Here is an 8,939-nt window from a genome sequence, read left to right as displayed (position 1 = left end):
CACCACCACCACCACCAACAACAACAACAAGAGCAACAACAACAAAAATACCGTTATGATAACACCACCGCCACCAAAACTATTACTACCAATGTCAGTACCACCACCACTACCAACGCCAAAACAGCCACAACGATAACAGCAACACCACAACCACAGCCACCATCACCACCACCACCACCACCACCAACAACAACAACAACAACAAAACTAAAAGCAGAACCGCCAACGCCAACACTACCAACACAGCTGCTACTAATGAAAGCGCCTCCTCATAATAGATCGATCTATGAAGAAACGTGTTCCAACCGTGACAATCCTGTTTGTTTTTTTATTCAGACATCTAGAACAAGTTTATCTAGTATGAGCTTCCTCTTTGTTGCTATTTGAGGAGATTTGGCTATTATTTCTGGTAGGCCGGTTGATTATTTATATGTCCCCTAGCCCAGGGGTTTTCAAACTGTGGTCCGCGGACCACAGAGGGTCCGCAAGGACAAGACAGGGGGTCCGTGGACAGCAAATACTTTTTATGGGCAATTTGATTTTATATATGTTTTTTAATCGAAATCTTTTAATTGACAATAAACCTATTTGGTAAATACTGTTAAATAAATAAATGTAAAAATATATGTTATTTTAAGCAAATATTTATGTATAAATTTCATAAGCGTTTATAAGGGGCTCCTTAATGTAAAGCCTGAAATATAAAGGGGTCCACAAGTCAAAAAGTTTGAAAACCCCTGCCCTAGCCGGCTCGCCACGACCAAAGGGATTCGTGTCATAATCTTTCCGTTTCTCACTCTATCTCTGTCTCTGTCTCTCTCTCTCTTTTGTATATTACATTAAGGATCTACGTTGTTCAATGTCCCCATCCTTTATTTAAAGTGGTTGGCTGTAATTTGAGGGATAATTGCTTGTTTTTTTTCCCCCCCAGGAGTTGAAGCGCTTTCGTTGTTTTAGTCGCAGACATCCTGCAGCGCCGCGGACGAGATGCGAAGCATTGACTCTTCAGCTTGAGATTTCCTCCTCTCACTCTATTTACACCTGCCCATTTAGCCAACTGCAGCTCCATGGGATGATGGCATTGGTGATGGTGGTGGTTCGGGAAATAAGACATAGAAAAGGTTAATTCAACCGAGACACTGTACCAAAAAAGGGATCCGTGATTATTTTTATTCAGGTTCCTCAGTGAGTGGCCGGGGAAAACAAACTCGGAATCCTTGTATTTTGAGAGGGTACAATTTCTCCTTAGATTCGAAAATAATCTTGTCCCGCATTACTAAGTTTCTCCTGGAGGCGCCTGTAATGGTGGGAACAAAATATGCTTTAAATTAAAAACAAACAAACAAACAAACAAAAACACCACAGTAAAAAAAAAAATTGATTTCTGGTATAGAATGAAACATTAATTTTATCGTCCATGGAAAGAAGATGTAGATGACCTCCGTGGCATTTGAACTTCAAAGCGCCAGTAAAAGTTACAACTAAATTTTATAAGGCTTTTCATCCAACAATCGACCACCAAAGTTCGCAAGAGAAGGATATACAAGAATATCAATATATATAATAGTTTCATGCGATGAAAACACTCAGCATTTTATAAACCGTCTGGTGCCTTTACGTAATCCTCAGGCTAAAAAAACGCTTAGTGGTGTAGGTGCTGGTCGTATTAGTCGGCATTGACTGTGTTCTCTGCGACATCTGTAGGGGCTTAAGCAACGATGATAGTCACCCCCACCCCACTCTATACACATACAGGTAAACATATCCCAATGGAAATGACATGGCAATGGCATGACGTAAGATTGATTTTATTGAAGTTTATTAAACAATTATAACTAACCTTTAGGCAATAAACGCAGTTAGTTAACTCCATTCTTTGATATTCTTGCAAAGACTTTTAAATGTGTATATATATAGTTTGTGTGTGTGTATGTTCATCTCCCATGTTTCTACCGCAAAGCTTTCACTCTACACACGCCAGCTCAACTTGATTTGTCTTTATTAGTCGAGGAAAAATGCGAGCAAGAGAAATAATATTCTTAAGATTATAAATCTGGAGAAGTACAGGATAAGTTATTATATCTGGTTAAGTACAGAACAAGAAAATTTTTACTTAAAATATTGCAGCTAAGGATAAAATTTCAAATAAAATATTTAGATTTAGAAAAAACTAAAAATTTTATTACAAGTTATTACTTCTATTTGTTATTACTTGTTACTTATATTAAAAATAAAAAATTACTGAAAATAATTTTTGCACTTAAAGAAATTCATTAAAAAATTTTTTTATAAAAAATTAGAAATTTGAAAATAGATTATAAAAAATAATAGTAGTACATAATTAGTCAGTACAATAAATAGAATAATACAAAAATTAGTTACATATTACAGTAAAATCTACCTATAACAACAAATTCACAGTAAGATTTGCTTGAGTTATTGCCTAAGTTATTGCTAAGTCTTCACAGGTTTAGTTTTGACCCAATGCTTATCTTTTACATAATGAATTTTCCTACGATATATACTATTCTACTTTGCATAAAACTTTAACTATATTGATACTTCTAGCTCTCATTTTTTAAGTATTTTAGTGTGTCAATATTTTACCAAAACGATAGTACCTTTTTTTAATTATAATGTTACTTTGTAAATTAAAGTCAAATAATTTTTAATATTCAAATTTTATTCTTAGCTACAGTATTTTAAGTAAAAAATTTCTTGTTCTGTACTTTACCAGATGTAATAATTGTCCTGAACTTTTCCAAGTGTAATAACTTGTCCTGTACTTTACCAGGTTTATATTAGAATATTACTTCTCCTGCTCGTATTTTCCCATGTAATCCATGTTTTTTTTTCCAGGTGAAATGACGCCGGTGACATATATTAAAAGTCCCCTTATAGAACCTATATTCATAAAAAAGTACAGAACAATATTATCACCCTCAAATTTGAGAAACAAACACTCATAACTTTTTTTCTTTTAAAACTTCATTGCATGAGATTGATACCATGAAACACCTCGAATTGAGCTCTGTCATTTAAGCTTAACTAAAATATAGTTCGCTTTTAAAATAAAGAAGTTAGTTATACTTATATCCAATTTTTTGCCTTATATTTTTTCATAGTATTTTACCTCACAACTTTTTTGATACAAATTTTTGTTGCATGGGACCAAAACTATAAAATTCCTCACGCTTTCTTCTATCATTGAAGTTAAGATAAATATATTTTGCTTTTAAAATAAAAAAGTTATTTTGATCTAAAATTGATTGGTGGCGTTACTTACTCTCACATAATGTTGCTACAAATTTTGATGCAAACTTTTTCTACTTGACCAAATCTTAATTTTTTTTTCATGCCAAATGTAGCTAGGGACCAGTCCTCTTCAAAAATTTTAACAGTTTTCCATTTGCTTAAGAACTGAATTAGTGACAAGCTCTGAAAGATGCTGCGTGGGAGTAAATTGCAACCTTAAGAATATTATTCAGCTACTACCGTAGTTGAATGACATATATAGATTTCTTGATAAGGTATCTTCTGACTGGAGGCATGGCCAAACAAGATAGTAACCTCTTCTAAAGAGGCACCAGGTGGTGGTGTTAAATTGGGAGACAGATTAAGTCTGCCACCCACGTTGGCCAAGGCAGGATTTGAACTCAGAACGCAAATAACTGGGACAAATACATCGAGACAATTTCTTCACAGTCCCGCCAGTCCACCAACCTGGATTGGTGCTATTTTATCGACCTTGAAATGATGACAAGCGAAGCTGACCCTAGAGGGGTTTAAATTGACAGCGTAGAGTATCGAAACAAAAACATTGATGCATTCTTTTCAGCGCTATAGCAACTCTACCAATTCACCTCCTGTATAGAATGTGTAGAAATGCAGACGATACACCTTAAGTCCTTTTCAACCGTGCTTTCGAATCCCATTTGGATTGACTTTACTTTAATCTTTCAGGAGGTCGATGAAATGAAATATTAGTCAAATACTGTGAGCAATTCAGTCGACTGAAGCCTCCATCAAAACGTATGGCAATGCATCTATCAGAAATCTTTACGCTCTGAACACATAAATGAGGAATGAAATTTGCTTAGCGGGATCTTCCAGCACAGGTTGTTCAAAGTGTTTTCATTGCCCTCACCAAAATTCTAGGAGGTGCGCTTGTCTCGCATGCACCTCGTGTTCCCAAGCCTGAACAGGATTAGCAGGTGTCATGATATGGAATCGTTTCTGTTTCGCTCACAATTTTCAATTCTTTTTTGTTTTCCAGATTCAGTATGTAAAATCACATCAATATACCAAGATTTAAAAATTTTCACTTAAATTTAAAATTTCAAAAACTGTGAGCCAAAAAGAAAAAATCCCAGGAAGATGTCTTCAGACTAGTGTCCGTTTACACCTCGACAGGGTCTCGATGGTTGTATTTCTGTAGGCTTCTAGAGTTAGTAAATGAAACATCTAGCTCATTAGTATCATAGGGTGATTGGATTGACGTCCTGGAAATATACACAGAAATCGTATGAGAATAATTGATAGGAGAAAGGTCTGCAAAAAAATCTCACAAACCTACTCAAGTAGTTCAAACAACTCGACAAACATCGCCTGGATTCACCGAATGCGTCAACGTGGACTTGAACAAACTACAACAGGTTATCCAGGTCATAATTAGATAGAGTTTCCGTTACTTAAGCCAAAAGGTTAAGCGTAAATTGTCAACGGTTTCTGATAGTTGACTCCATGGACCACAAATTCAAAATCTCTACGATCAATTTAACCAAGTTCAATAGAGAGGGAACAACTTACTGGAAGCTGAAGGCATCCAGGGACAAGATTAACGAATTAGTTATAGATGTATTGAGAGTGGTTATTAACAACCGATGGCCAGTCTTACGAAAGAGACAAAAATTACATCCGACAGTTTTAGGAAAGAAGTTACTCTAGAGAGTAGTAGAATGTTGTTGGCACTCCGTCGGTTACGACGACGAGGGTTCCAGTTGATCCGATCAACAGAACAGCCTGCTCGTGAAATTAACGTGCAAGTGGCTGAGCACTCCACAGACACGTGTACCCTTAACGTAGTTCTCAGGGAGATTCAGCGTGACACAGTGTGACAATGCTGACCCTTTGAATTACAGGCACAACAGAAACAGGAAGTAAGAGTGAGAGAAAGTTGTGGTGAAAGAGTACAGCAGGGTTCGCCACCATCCCCTGCCGGAGCTACGTGGAACTTAAGGTGTTTTCGCTCAATAAACACTCACAACAACCGGTCTGGGAATAGAAACCGCGATCCTATGACCACGAATCCGCTGCCCTAACCACTGGGCTATTGCGCTTCCACAGTAATAGAATAAAGGAAGAATAAATAATTCAGTTAGTAAAGGTATATAAAAAAAGTACATATAACGCGTACGACACGCTAACGGCGAGAATGGCCATTTCTTCCTGCTGCAATGACAAGGTTGCATTGTTCGTGATACTGCACCTCGTCATTCTTTGACTGAGAAGCAGTTATGCGTCAAGTGCAATTGCCTTTTCTCCTTCCGGAGTAGACAAGATAAAGAACAAGTTAAGTACTGAAATTGATATGATCCACTGCCACTGTCACCGAAATTCCTGAGTTTGTGCCTATGATATAGGGTGTATGCGCATATGCATGTGTGCGTATGTGTGTGTGTGTGTGTGTGTATGTGTGTGCGGGTGTTTATGTGCACTTGTGAGTGTGTGTGAGGGCTCGTATATGTATGTCTGTGTGCGTGTGTGTGAGTGTATGTGTGTGTGAGGGCTCATATGTGTATGTGTGTGTGTGTATGTATGTGTGTGTGTATGTGTATGTGTGTGTATGTGTGTGAGTGTGTGTGTGCTTGTGCTTGTATGTATTTGTGAGTTAGTATGTTTGTGTGAGTGCACGCGCATCTGCATTCGTGTGTTTGCGCTTGTGTATATAAAATCTTGCGTTTGTGTATATATGTGTGTGCGTGTGTACATGGATGTGTTTGTGTGCATGCATGTATGCGATTATGTGTGTATGTGCGCAAGTGTCTATGTATGTATGTATGTATGTATGTATGTATGTATGTATGAGGCTCTCATGGAACCCAGTAGAGCATGTTGCATGGTCGGGTTGTCGGTGTCTAAACCGGCAACCTCACCAGGCTAGCCTGGTGAGGGTTGCTAGAAACCCAATAAGACTAAAGCCAGTAGGAATAAAAACAAGGCCGGATGAACCTAGTGCAGGTTCAATGACTATCTAGCAATAGCTCGGGTACGCAAAGATTCCGGGATTGTGTCCGGTGTGCTGGAAGATAATTGGGAGTGAGGCACCCCTTAGCTCTTGCTGAACCATGTCTCTAGATATGCAGGGAATGGCATTGGATATTTTGGGGATCTTTTGGCGCTCCCACATCCTTGAACCTTCAACTCATATTAGCACCAAATTTCTTGCCTCGGCTTGTCTCTGGGTAATGTCAATAGAGTGGAGAAGGTTTATGAGATGTCGTGCAAGCCTTATTGGAGCTAAAACTTTGCGCAGGCATTGCTGACTTTTCCTTTACATCTACATTGCTTCTCATATTTTTATTCAGAAGTCCTAAGACGATGGGAAGGTGGCGAAGTATGCAGACCTGACGGATTGAAAGCTTGTAGTCAGCGGCCTGCACGTACGCGGCCCATGTTAGATATAGTCATCTCCTTGTCGCCCAAGACAGCGATGGGATTCGGTTGCTACATGGGTGTCTGAACAGCTCCAATTGGGGAGGGCACTGCTCACCCAGAGGCCGGAGAGTTTCTGGTAAAGGCGAACCAAAAATTGCCTGTCTTCTTCTATCTGGTCAGTTTAGTGCGACTGACGGATGTCCATCCTGCACTTGAAAAGCAAAGAGAATACTTATAAAATCTGGTTGGAACTTAATTATTTCATGCTGGAACGTGCGTACCCAGTTGGATAACAAAAGCGACTGTGGGCCTGAAAGACGCACTGCACTTGTTGTTCGCGAGTTGAATCGTTATAACACTGATATAGCTGCACTTTCAGAGACTCGTGCAGAAGGTGATGGTCAGCTTGAGGAAGTAGGAAGTGGATACACCTATTTTTGGAAGGGGAAACCGAAGGAGGAGCGCAGAGAGGCTGGTGTTGACTTTGCAGTTCGATCTGAAATCCTTAAGAAGTTGGAGGAGCTTCCTGTTCCTATAAATGATCGTCTAATGACTCTACGTTTGAACCTGAGAGGTGGGTGGTTTGTTACTTTAATAAGTGCCTAAGCACCTACTTTGACCAGTCGTGATGAAGATAAAACTATTTTCTATACCCATCTGGGAGTCATACTTAGGAAAATTCTCAATTCTGATAAAGTCATTCTACTGGGAGATTTCAATGCCAGAGTTGGCACAGACGTGGAACTCTCTTGGACATTTTGGCATAAGGAAGATGAATAGCAATGATTCCATGTTTCTGGAGCTTTGTAAGGAATACGGACTTTACATCGCAAGCACTCATTTTATGCACAGAAGTGATCACACAACAACTTGGATGCACCCAAGGTTTAAAGTTTGGCACATGCTGGATTATGTCATCATTCGCAAACGCGACATCTAAGGCATTTGTAATGTCAAGTTCTTTCATGGTTCGGAGAGCTGGACGGATCACAGCCCGGTGCGAGCAAAATTCCGAACGATGATCAGAATGAAAGAAGGAAGAGGGCCAGTTGGCATTCTTCGGCATCTGAATGTCCATAAGATATATGATGCTGTGGTGAGGAAAGAGCTTCAGAATCGTTTATGCAGCATCAAAAATACTACAGCGTGGGAAGATTATTTAGACCAGGTTTTTCAATGTATTGTTGAAACACTGGGATATGCTACTGCCAGACACAGAGACTGGTTTGATGAAAATGATGCTGAACTTCAGCGACTGCTAGTCGCAAAGCATCATACCCACAATGTATTACTGCACAAAAGACTTTCAGTTGTGCGAAATCTAGCACCTGCCCACTACAGCAGTGTAAAATCACTACTGCAGCGATCTCTTAGGAAGGTGCAGAATTCCTGACGGGAGGATCTTGCTCGTGATGTTAAAGCTGCTGCTGATGCAAATGACAGCAAGATGCTTTACCATCTTATGAAGCAAGTATATGGGCCTAAAAGCTCTGCATCAGCTCCTTTGCTTTCCAAGGAGTCTTCTACTCTGTTTACTAAATCAACAGAGATCACGGATCGCTGGATTGAACATTTTCTGAACTCCTAAACCGTGAGTCAGTTGTGGACAAAGCAGTGATTGGCACTATGCAACAGAGACCTGTCATTAGCTCCTTAAATTCCACACCCTCAATAGAAGGCACCTGGTAAGGATGGTATTTGTGCTGAGGTCCTGCGATTTGGTAGTGATCAAATCACACAGTCCCTTCATAAACTTATTGGTGTAATCTGGAGGGATGGTACAATACCTAAGGACTAGAAGGACGCAATTGTTCTTGCTCTCTATAAAGGAAAGGGAGCCAGAGTAGCGTGTGGTAACTAAAGAGGTATTGCTCTACTATTAGCTACTGGCAAGGTTCTGGCAAGTATTTTTCTTACCCACCTGAATAGGTGTCTTGTAAATGATGTGCTATCTCAATCTCAATGTGTTTCCGATCTGGAAGAGGAACAATGGATATGATTTTCACAGCGAGACAGCTGCAAGAGAAGTGCCATGAACAGAATATGGATCTTGTCCGGGTATTCATTCATTTAACTAAGGTCTTTTTACTGTGGCGGGCAAAAATTTCCAAAGAAAAAGGTCCGCAGGCGGATCACAAGTTCTAACTCTTATATCTGTAAATCTTGTAATGAATAATTCGATATCTTAATATATAAATCTGAAGTTGTGTGTCTGTGTGAAGCCTTTTTGAAAGTTTATAGAAATCCACATTTTCCACTTTTTCATAAAAATTTTTTAC

At 39.2% G+C, this 8,939-nt stretch overlaps 1 protein-coding gene across 2 annotated transcripts in view; it reads right to left on the bottom strand.

Annotated features, from left to right (window-relative positions):
* Nucleotides 1-2,850, bottom strand: part of LOC106872550 (adenylate cyclase, terminal-differentiation specific-like) — a 24,388-nt gene extending 21,538 nt beyond the window's left edge. For both annotated transcript variants that reach the window (XR_008264889.1, XM_052970655.1), the window contains exons 1-2: nucleotides 1,844-2,850; nucleotides 1,149-1,300 (exon numbers count right to left, since the gene is read on the bottom strand). The gene's annotated coding sequence lies outside the window, so the exon portion shown is untranslated. The remainder of the gene's footprint in view (nucleotides 1-1,148; nucleotides 1,301-1,843) is intronic.
* Between the last annotated feature and the right edge of the window lie 6,089 nt (nucleotides 2,851-8,939).

The sequence above is a fragment of the Octopus bimaculoides genome, chromosome 9 (assembly GCF_001194135.2).
Source record: "Octopus bimaculoides isolate UCB-OBI-ISO-001 chromosome 9, ASM119413v2, whole genome shotgun sequence".
NCBI classification, from domain to species: Eukaryota; Metazoa; Mollusca; class Cephalopoda; order Octopoda; family Octopodidae; genus Octopus; species Octopus bimaculoides.
Note: the sequence above shows the minus strand (reverse complement) of the source record. Positions and strands in the feature narration are given on the sequence as shown.